Source organism: Rattus norvegicus, chromosome 4 (assembly GCF_021556685.1).
Source record: "Rattus norvegicus strain SHRSP/BbbUtx chromosome 4, alternate assembly SHRSP_T2T, whole genome shotgun sequence".
Lineage (NCBI taxonomy): Eukaryota > Metazoa > Chordata > Mammalia > Rodentia > Muridae > Rattus > Rattus norvegicus.
In genome coordinates this window covers 166,918,391-166,928,976 of record NC_141537.1, presented here as the reverse complement: position 1 = coordinate 166,928,976, position 10,586 = coordinate 166,918,391, and positions in this window count along the sequence as shown.

Here is a 10,586-nt window from a genome sequence, read left to right as displayed (position 1 = left end):
TTGGGGAAGAGGTTTATCGCAATGGTCCCATACCACTGAGCACACATTCTGTTTCCACTTGGACTATGGCCTGACCTACTTCATACTAGTGACTATTGCCCACTAGAAGAGGAAGCTTCTTGACCCAGGTTGAGTATATCCCATTATGGTAGTTTTAATGCGCTTGACCTAGGGAGTGACTAATTAGGAAGTGTTGGCTTGTCGGAGAATATGTTCCCTGGTTGGAGCAAGTTTATCACAGTGGAGGAAGGCTTTGAGACCCTTTCCACAGCCATGTGGAAGCCAATCCTCTCCCGTCTGTCTATTGATCAAGATATAGAACTTTTGGCTCCTCCTCCAGTCCCCATCTGCCTGGATGTTTCCATGTTCCTGCTTTGATAAGAAATTGAACCTCTGAAACTGTAAGCCTATACCAATTGAATGTTGTTCTTTATAAGAGGTGCTTGATCCCGGTGTCTTCACAACACAGCACTGAAACTCTATCTAGGTCTAGGTAATAAACATGAATATTAGTAATGGAATTTTCCCACATGATCATATATGATCATATAACAGAAGATTATAGAAGATTCCTCTATAGGGTCCATGATCTCTCCAGTCATGAGCTTTTAATTTAATTATAATTTAAAACATGATACCCCTCATATAGTAAATGCTTCAAATTCAGTAAGAAAGCAATTAGTTATCCTCTAACAATCATACCACTTGTCATGTCTTGCTGAGCATATATGTAGCTAGGCATGATAGGAGTAAAGCCCTTGATAACCTTTCTCTTCCCAGAAGACTGCCTTGTACCTCCTGTTCTTTTGAAAGCTAGTCAAATGACAAATGTTTCCTGACTGATTCGAGAGCAAATCTCTTTGTGGTGGTGTCACAGTGTGTTGTGTCTTCAGCAATAGGATGCTACCATGTAGTTGTGGTAAACAAGTATGTGTAGAGGCAATAGACTGTGCTGCTTTGGAAACCTACGTGGATCCTGCTTTGTACTTTGATTTTCATTTAATAACATGTTTCTTTGGTTTAAGAGTTGTATCTAATATGCACATCTCTTCAACCACTATTGTGTTCAGTAGTTTTATGAACATTTGACACAAAGCCTATCACAGGAAAGAACCTCAATTCTGAAGTGCCTTAATAAGATCTGGCTATGTGTAAGCTGGTAAATATTTTCCTAACTAGATATTTATGTGTGGGGGACAGTTAGATTGTGAGTGCCACCTTTGGGCTAGTGGTCTAATAAAGAAGGCTGAGCAAGCCTTGGGGAGTAAACCAATGATCGGCAACATTCCTTGACCTGTGCATCAGCTTCTTCCCCGTGGTTCCTGTCAGGTTTGTGTTTCTGTCCAGATTTCCTTCAGTAATGGATTCTAATTGGAAATGTAAACAAAACTAGCCCATTCCTCTTGAAGTTACTTTCACCAAGGTGTTTCTTCATATAAATAGAAAGCCAGACTAAGAGAGCTATCAAGCCCTCAGAGAAATTTTACTTCCCAAAGATCTTTCTTCCTTTTTCTTATTGGATATTATTTTTATTTACATTTCAAATGTTATCACATTTCAAGGTTTCCCATCTGGAAAACCCCTATCCCATCCTCCTGCATACTTCTATAAGGGTGCTACTCCACCCATTCATACACCACTTGCAACTTGCTGCCCTGGCATTTTCCTACACTGGGACATCAAGTCTCCCTAGGACCAAGGGCCTCTCCTCCCTTTGATAAGCAACAAGGCCATCCTCTGATACCTATGCAGGTAGACACATGAGTCCCGCCATGTCTACTCTTCGGTTGGTGGTTTAGTCCCTGGGAGATCTGTGGAGTCTGGTTGGTTGATTATTGTTCTTCCTATGGGTTGTAAACCCATTCAGCCACTTCAGTCCATTCTTGAATTCCTCCATTAGGGACCTGGTCCTCAGTTCAATGAATAGCTGTGAATGTGACCATCTGTATTGGTCAGTTTCTGGCATAGCCTCTCAGGCAACGGCAATATCAGGCTCATGTCAGCAAGCACTTCTTGGCATCCAAATAGTATCTGGGTTTGGTTTCTGTATATGGGATTGATCCCCAGGTGTGGCAATCTCTGGATAGCCTTTCTTTAAGTCTCTGCTCCACACTTTGTCTCCTTTTATCCTCCTGTGAGTATTTTGCTTCCCCTTCTAAGAAGGATTGAAGCATCCACACTTTGGTCTTCTTTCTTTTCTTTACTTTTTTTCATCATTATTAACTTGGATATTTCTTATTTACATTTGGGTTGATATTCCCTTTCCCAGTTTCCGGGCCAACATCCTGCTAACCCCTCCTCCTCCCCTTCTCTATGGATGTTCCCCTCCACATCCTCCCCTCATTACCACCCTCCCCCAACAATCACGTTCACTGGGGGTTCAGTCCTGGCAGGACCAACGGCTCACCCTTCCACTGGTGCTCTTACTAGGCTATTCATTGCTGCCTATGAGGTTGGAGCAGGGTCAGTCCATCTATAGTCTTTGGGTAGTGGCTTAGTCCCTGGAAGCTCTAGTTGCTTGTCATTGTTCTTTATATGGGGTCTTAAGCTCCTTCAAGCTCTTTCAGTCCTTTCTAAGATTCCTTAAATGGGGGTCCTATTCTTAGTTCAGTGGTTAAATGATGGCATTTGCCTATGTATTTGCTGTATTCTGGCTGTGTCTATCAGGAAAGATATACAGCTGGTTCCTGTAGGTCTGCACTTCTTTGCTTCATCCATCTTATCTAGTTTGGTGGCTGTATATGTGTGGGCTGCATGTTAGGCAGGTTCTGAGTGGGCGTTTTTTCTGCCTCTGTTTTGACCTTTGTCTCCCTATACCCTACTAAGGGTATTCTTGTTCCCCTTTTAAAGAAGGAGTAAAGCATTCGCATTTTGGTCATCCTTCTTGAGTTACATGTGTTCTGTGAAATTAGGGTAATTCGAGCATTTGGGTTAATATCCACTTTTCGATGAGTACATACCATGTGTGTTTTTCTGTGACTGGGTTACCTCACTCCGGATGATATTTCCAGTTCCGTCCATTTGCTTATGAATTTCATAAAGTCATTGTTTTTGACAGCTAAGTAATATACCATTGTGTAGATGTACCATATTTTCTGTATCCATTCCTCTGTTGAAGGACATCTGGGTTTTTCCCAGGTTCTGGCTATTATAAATAAGTCTGCTATGAACATGGTGGTGCATGTGTCTTTGTTATATGTTGGGGCATCATTTGGGTATATGCCCAAGAGAGCTGGGGATAGATGGGTCCTCAGGTAGTTAAATGTGCAATTTTCTGAGGAAACTCCAGACTGATTTCCAGAATGGTTTAACAGTCTGAAATGCCACCAAAAATGGAGGAGTGTTCCTCTTTCTCCACATCCTCGCCAGCATCTGCTGTCACCTGAGTTTTTCATCTTAGCCATTCTAACTGGTGTAAGGTTTCTTAGGGTTGTTTTGATTTGCATTTCCCTTATGACTAAAGATGTTGAACATTTCTTTAGGTGTTTCTCAGCCATTGGGCATTCCTCAGCTGTGAATTCTTTGTTTAGCTCTGAACCCCATTTTTTAATAGGGTTATTTGTCTCCCTGCGGTCTAACTTCTTGAGTTTTTTGTATATTTTGGATATAAGCCTTCTATCAGTTGTAGAATTGGTAAAGATCTTTTCCCAAGCGGTTGGTTGCCGTTTTGTCCTAACCACAGTGTCCTTTGCCTTGCAGAAGCTTTGCAGTTTTATGAGATCCCATTTGTCAATTCTTGATCTTAGAGGATAAGCCATTGGTATTTGGTTCAGGAAATTTTCTCCAGTGCCTATGTGTTTGAGATGCTTTCCCACTTTTTCTTCTATTAGTTTGAGTGTATCTGGTTTGATGTGGAGGTCCTTGATCCACTTGGACTTAAGCTTTGTACAGGGTAATAAGCATGGGTCGATGTGCATTCTTCTACTTGCTGACCTCCAGTTGAACCAGGTCCATTTTCTGAAAATGCTATCTTTTTTCCATTGGATGGTTTTGGCTCCTTTGTCAAAATCAAGTGACCATAGGTGTGTGGGTTCATTTCAGGGTATTCAATTCTATTCCACTGTTCTATCTGTCTGTCTCTGTACAAATACCATACAGTTTTTCTCACTATTATTCTGTAATACTGCTTGAGTTCAGGGATAGTGATTCCCCTGGAAGTCCTTTTATAGTTGAGGATAGTTTTAGCTATCCTGGGTTTTTTGTTACTCCAGATAAATTTGCAAATAGTTCTCTCTAACTCTCTGAAGAACTGGATTGGTATTGTGATGGGGGTTGCATTCAATCTGTAGATTGCTTTTGGTAAAATTGCCATTCTTACTGTATTAATCCTGGCAATCCATCAGCATGGGAGACCTTTCCATCTTCTGAGATCAATTTCTTTCTTCAGAGACTGGAAGTTCTTATCATACAGACTTTCACTCACTTGGTTAAGGTCACACTGAAATAGTTTATATTATTTGGGACTATTATGAAGGGTGTCATTTCCCTAATTTCATTCTTGGCTTGTTTCTCTTTTGTGTAGAGGAAGGCTACTGATTTATTTGAGTTAATTTTATACCCAGCCACTTTGCTGAAGTTGTTTATCAGCTTTAGTAGTTCTCTGGTGGAACTTTTGGGATCACTCAAATATACTATCATATCATATGCCAATAGTGATATTTTGACTTCTTCTTTTCCAATCTCTATCCTCTTGATCTTCTTTTGTTGTCCGATTGCTCTGACTAGAACTTCAAGAACTATATTGAATAAGTAGGGAGAAGGTGGGCAGCCTTGTCTAGTCCCTGATTTTAGTGGGATTGCTTCAAGTTTCTCTCCATTTATTTTAATGTTAGCAACTGGTTTGCTGTATGTGGCCTTTTCTATGTTTAGGTATGGGCCTTGAATTCCTATTCTTTCCAAGACTTTTATATGAATGGTTGTTGAAATTTGTCAAATGCTTTTTCACCATCTAATGAAATGATCATGTGGTTTTGTTCTTTTAGTTTGTTTATATAATGGATCACGTTGATGGTTTTCCATATATTAAAGCATCTCTGCATACGTGGGATGAAGCCTACTTGATCATGGTGGATGATTGTTTTGATGTGCTCTTGGACTCAGTTTGCCAGAATTTTATTGAGTATTTTTTTATCGATATTCATAAGAGAAATTGTTCTGAAGTTCTCTTTCTTTGTTGGGTCTTTGTGTGATTTAGTTATAAAAGTAATTGTGGCTTCATAGAAGGAATTCCGTAGTACTCCATCTGTTTCAAATTTGTGGAATAGTTTGGATACTATTGGTATGAGGTCTTCTATGAAGGTCTGATAGAATTCTGCACTAAACCCATCTGGACCTGGGCTCTTTTTGGTTGGGAGACCTTTAATGACTGCTTCTATTTCCTTAGGAGTTATGGGGTTTTTTAAATGATTTTTCTGTTCCTGATTTAACTTCGGTACCTGGTATCTGTCTAGTTAATTGTCATTTTCTGCAGATTTTCAAGTTTTGTTGAATATAGGCTTTTGTAGTAAGATCTGATGATTTTTTGAATTTCCTCTGAATCTGTAGTCATGTCTCCTTTTTCATTTCTGATTTTGTTAATTTGGACAAACTCTCTGTGTCCTCTCTTTAGTCTGGCTAAGGGTTTTTCTATCTTGTTGATTTTCTCAAAGAACAAAGTTTTGGTTCTGTTGATTCTTTCTATGGCCCTTTTTGTTTCTTCTTGGTTTATTTCAGCTCTGAGTTTGATTATTTACTGCCTTCTACTCCTCATGTGTGTATTTATTTCTTTTTGTTCTAGAGCCTTTAGGTGTGCTGTTAAACTGGTGACATGTGCTCTCTCCTGTTTCTTTCTGCAGGCACTCAGCGCTATGAGTTTTCCTCTTAGCACAGCTTTCATTGTGTCCCATAAGTTTGGGTATGTTGTACCTTCATTTTCATTAAATTCTAATAAGTCTTTAATTTCTTTCTTTATTTCTTCCTTGACCAGGTTGTCATTGAGTAGAACATTGTTCAACTTCCATGTATATGTGGGCGTTCTTCCCTTATTGTTACTGAAGACCAGCTTTAGGCCGTGGTGGTCTGATAGCACGCATGGGGTTATTTCTATCTTTCTGTAACTGTTGAGGCCCATTTTTGACCAATTATATGGCCAATTTTGGAGAAAGAACCATGAGGAGCTGAGAAGAAGGTATATCCTTTTGCTTTAGGATAGAATGTTCTATAAATATCTGTTAAGTCCATTTGGCTCATGACTTCTCTTTGTCTGTGTACGTCTCTTTTTAATTTCTGTTTCCATGATCTGTCCATTGATGAGAGTGGGGTGTTGAAATCTCCTACTATTATTGAGTGAGACGCAATGTGTGTTTTGAGCTTTAGTAAGGTTTCTTTTATGTATGTAGGTGCCCTTTTATTTGGGGCATAGATATTTAGGGTTGAGAGTTCATCTTGGTGGATTTTTCCTTTGATGAAGTGTCCTTCCTTATCTTTTTTGATGACTTTTAGTTGAAATTGATTTTATTTGATATTAGAATGGCTACTCCAGCTTGCTTCTTCTGACTATTTGCTTGGAAAGTTGTTTTCCAGCCTTTCACTCTGAGGTAGTGTCTATCTTTGTCTCTGAGGTGTGTTTCCTGTAGGCAGCAGAATGCAGGGTCCTCGTTGCGTATCCAGTTTGTTAATCTATGTCTTTTTATTGGGGAGTTGAGGCCATTGATATTGAGAGATATTAAGGAATAGTGATTACTGCTTCCCGTTATATTCATATTTGGATATGAGGTTATGTTTGTGTGGTTTTCTTCTCTTTGTTTTGTTGCCAAGACGATTAGTTTCTTGCTTCTACTAGGGTATAGCTTGCCTCCTCATGTTGGGCTTTACCATTTATTATCCTTTGTAGTGCTGGATTTGTAGAAAGATATTGTGTAAATTTGGTTTTGTCATGATATTTCTTGGTTTCTCTGTCTATGTTAATTGAGAGTTTTGCAGGATACAGTAACCTGGGCTGGCATTTGTGTTCTGTTAGGGTCTGTATGACATCTGTCCAGGATCTTCTGGCTTTCATAGTTTCTGGCGAAAAGTCTGGTATGATTCTGATAGTTCTGCCTTTATATGTTAGTTGACCTTTTTCCCTTACTGCTTTTAATATTCTTTCTTTATTTTGTGCGTTTGGTGTTTTGACTATTATGTGACGGGAGGAGTTCCTTTTTCTGGTCCAATCTACTTGGAGTTCTGTAGGCTTCTTGTATGCTTATGGGTATCTCTTTCTTTAGGTTAGGGAAGTTTTCTTCTATGATTTTGTGGAAGATATTTACTGGTCCTTTGAGCTGGGAGTCTTCACTCTCTTCTATACCTATTATCCTTATGTTTGATCTTCTCATTGAGTCCTGGATTTCCTGTATGTTTTGGACCAGTAGCTTTTTCCGCTTTACATTATCTTTGACAGTTGAGTCGATGATTTCTATGGAAACTTCTGCTCCTGAGATTCTCTCTTCCACTTCTTGTATTTTCTTGGTGAAGCTCGTATCTACAGCTCCTTATCTCTTCTTTTGGTTTTCTATATCCAGGGTTGTTTCCATGTGTTATTTCTTGATTGCTTCTATTTCTATTTTCAATTCCTTCAACTGTTTGAGTGTGTTTTCCTGGAATTCTTTCAGGGATTTTTGTGACTCCTCTCTATGGGCATCTACTTGTTTATTTATGTTTTCCTGGAATTCTTTTAGGGATTTTTGCGATTCCTCTCTGTAGGCTTCTACTTGTTCTCTAAGGGAGTTCTTCACGTCTTTCTTGAAGTCCTCCAGCATCATGATCAAATATGATTTTGAAACTAGATCTTGCTTTTCTGGTGTGTTTGGATATTCCGTGTTTGCTTTGGTGGGAGAATTGGGCTCTGATGATGGCATGTAGTCTTGGTTTCTGTTGCTTGGGTTCCTGCGCTTGCCTCTTGCCATCAGATTATCTCTAGTGTTACTTTGTTCTGATATTTCTGACAGTGGTTAGACTGTCCTACAAGCCTGTGTTTCAGGAGTGCTGCAGACCTGTTTTCCTGTTTTCTTTCAGCCTGTTATGGGGACAGAGTGTTCTGCTTTCGGGCATGTAGTTTTTCCTATCTATAGGTCTTCAGTGGTTCCTGTGGGCCTGTGTCTTGAGTTCACCAGGCAGGTCGCTTGCAGCAGAAATGTTGGTCTTACCTGTGGTCCCGAGGCTCAAGTTTGCTTGTGGGGTGTTGCTTATGAGCTCTCTGCAGTGGCAGCAACCAGGAAGATCTGCGCCGCCCTTTCCAGGAGCTTCTGTGCACCAGGGTTCCAGATGGCGTTTGGTGTTTTCCTCTGGAATCAGTAATGTGTGCAGAGTGGAGTCTCTTTTGGTTCCCCAGGCGTGTCTGCCTCTCTGAAGGTTTAGCTCTCCTTCCCATGGGATTTGGGTGCAGAGAACTGTTTATCTAGTCGGTCCCTTCAGGTTCCAGCGGTGTCTCAGACATAGCGGACCTGCTGCTCCTGGGCCCTCCTCTTCGAGAACCCAGAGGCCGTATACAGTTTCCTCTTGGGCCAGGGATGTGGGAAGGGGTGGGCAGTGTTGGTGATCTCTTCCGCTCTGCAACCTCAGCAGTGCCCACCTGACCAGGTGGTGAGGGCTGTATCCCACGGGGTTTGGGAGCATAGAGCTGCTGCGGGCAGGGATCAGCTGGTTTGGGACTCCCGCTAAATCCCCTTACTGCTTTTAATATTTTTTCTTTATTTTGTGCATTTGATGTTTTGACTATTATGTGACAGGAGGAGTTTCTTTCCTGGTCCAATCTATTTGGAGTTCTGTAGGCTTCTTGTATGTTTATGGGCATCTCTTTCTTTAGGTTAGGGAAGTTTTCTTCTATGATTTTGTTGAAGATATTTACTGGTCCTTTGAGCTGGGAGTCTTCACTCTCTTCTATACCTATTGTCCTTATGTTTGATCTTCTCATTGAGTCCTGGATTTCCTGTATGTTTTGGACCAGTAGCTTTTTCTGTTTTACATTATCTTTGACCGTTGTGTTGATGATTTCTATGGGATTTTCTGCTCCTGAGATTCTCTCTTCTATCTCTTGTATTCTGTTGGTGATGCTTGTATCTATGGCTCCTTGTCTCTTCCTTTGGTTTTCTATACCCAGGGTTGTTTCCCTGTGTTCTTTCTTTATTGCTTCTATTTCCATTTTTAATTCGTTCAATTGTTTGATTGTGTTTTCATGGAATTCTTTCAGTGACTTTTGTGATTCCTCTCTATAGACTTCTACTTGTTTATTTATGCTCTCCTGCACTTCTCTAAAATATTTCTTCATGTCTTTCTTGAAGTCCTCCAGCATCATGATCAAATATTATTTTAAATCTAGATCTTCCTTTTCTTGTGTGTTTGGATATTCAGTGTTTGCTTATTGGGAGAATTGTGCTCCAATGATGCCATGTAGTCTTTGTTTCTGTTGCTTGTGTTCCTGTGCTTGCCTCTCACTATCAGATTGTCTCTGCTGTTACTTTGTTCTGCTATTTCTGACAGTGGCTAGACTGTCCTATAGGCCCGTGTGTCAGGAGTGTTGTAAACCTGTTTTCTTTCAACCAGTTATGGGAACAGAGTGTTCCGCTTTCGGGCGTGTAGTCTTTCCTGTCTACTGCTCTTCAGTTGTTCCTGTTGACCTGTGTCCTGAGTCTACCAGGCAGGTCAGTTGAAGCAGAAAAGTTGGTCTTACCTGTGGTCCCGTGGCTCAAGTTGCTCGGGGGTGGCTGCTTTTGAGCTCTCCATGAGGGCGGCATCCAGGACGGCCTGTGCCACCTTTTCTGGGAGGCCCTGTGCACCGGGGTCCCAGATGGCATTAGGTTTTTTTTTCTGGAGTTAGAAATGTGGGCAGAGTGTATTGTCTTCTGCCTCTCTGAAGGTTTAGCTCTCTCTCCCATGGCATTTGGGTGTAGAGAACTCTTGATCTGGTCCCTTCCCATAAATTTTCTCTTGGTGGGCAATACTTTTCCTTGTTTTGTGAAAGAAAAAACTGATCATTAGATTTAATTAACTTATAATTAATTAAAGTTATTTACATAGTTTCTTGCACACTTTGTTGAATTTTGTAATAGAAGGCCACCTTTTTCTCAGAACATTAGTGAAAATGTAAATTAATTTAGAAAATCTCATCAAATAAAAATGTGAGATGTACTGGAAGTGCATAGAATGTACCAGCAATGTTTTAATATCGTGTATTTACTAGTGATATGTTTAGTGAAAGAAGCAAGGTAAAATGTAAGTTTTGCTATTTTAGTGACTTCTAGACTGATTGTTATCATTAGAATGAATAATTCATGAATATTTATGATGCCTATTTTCAGATTTTCTTTCTTTCTAATTTTTTTTTTTTGGAAGTAGATATTCTGTGTGCAATGCTGGCTCTGGAAATTTGCTTTATAGAAGTGGTGGCTTTAAAAATTCTACTTCCTCTCACTCCTAAATGCTTACACAACATTCATAGACCATTATGACTGTAAATTTTATTTTGGTATAGGCACCTCTACCAACATAACACCCTAGATCATTCTTTATGAAAGGTTCAGTTCCATGGAATAATTGGAGATTATGATTATAGGTTTTTGGGTTTTAGCCCA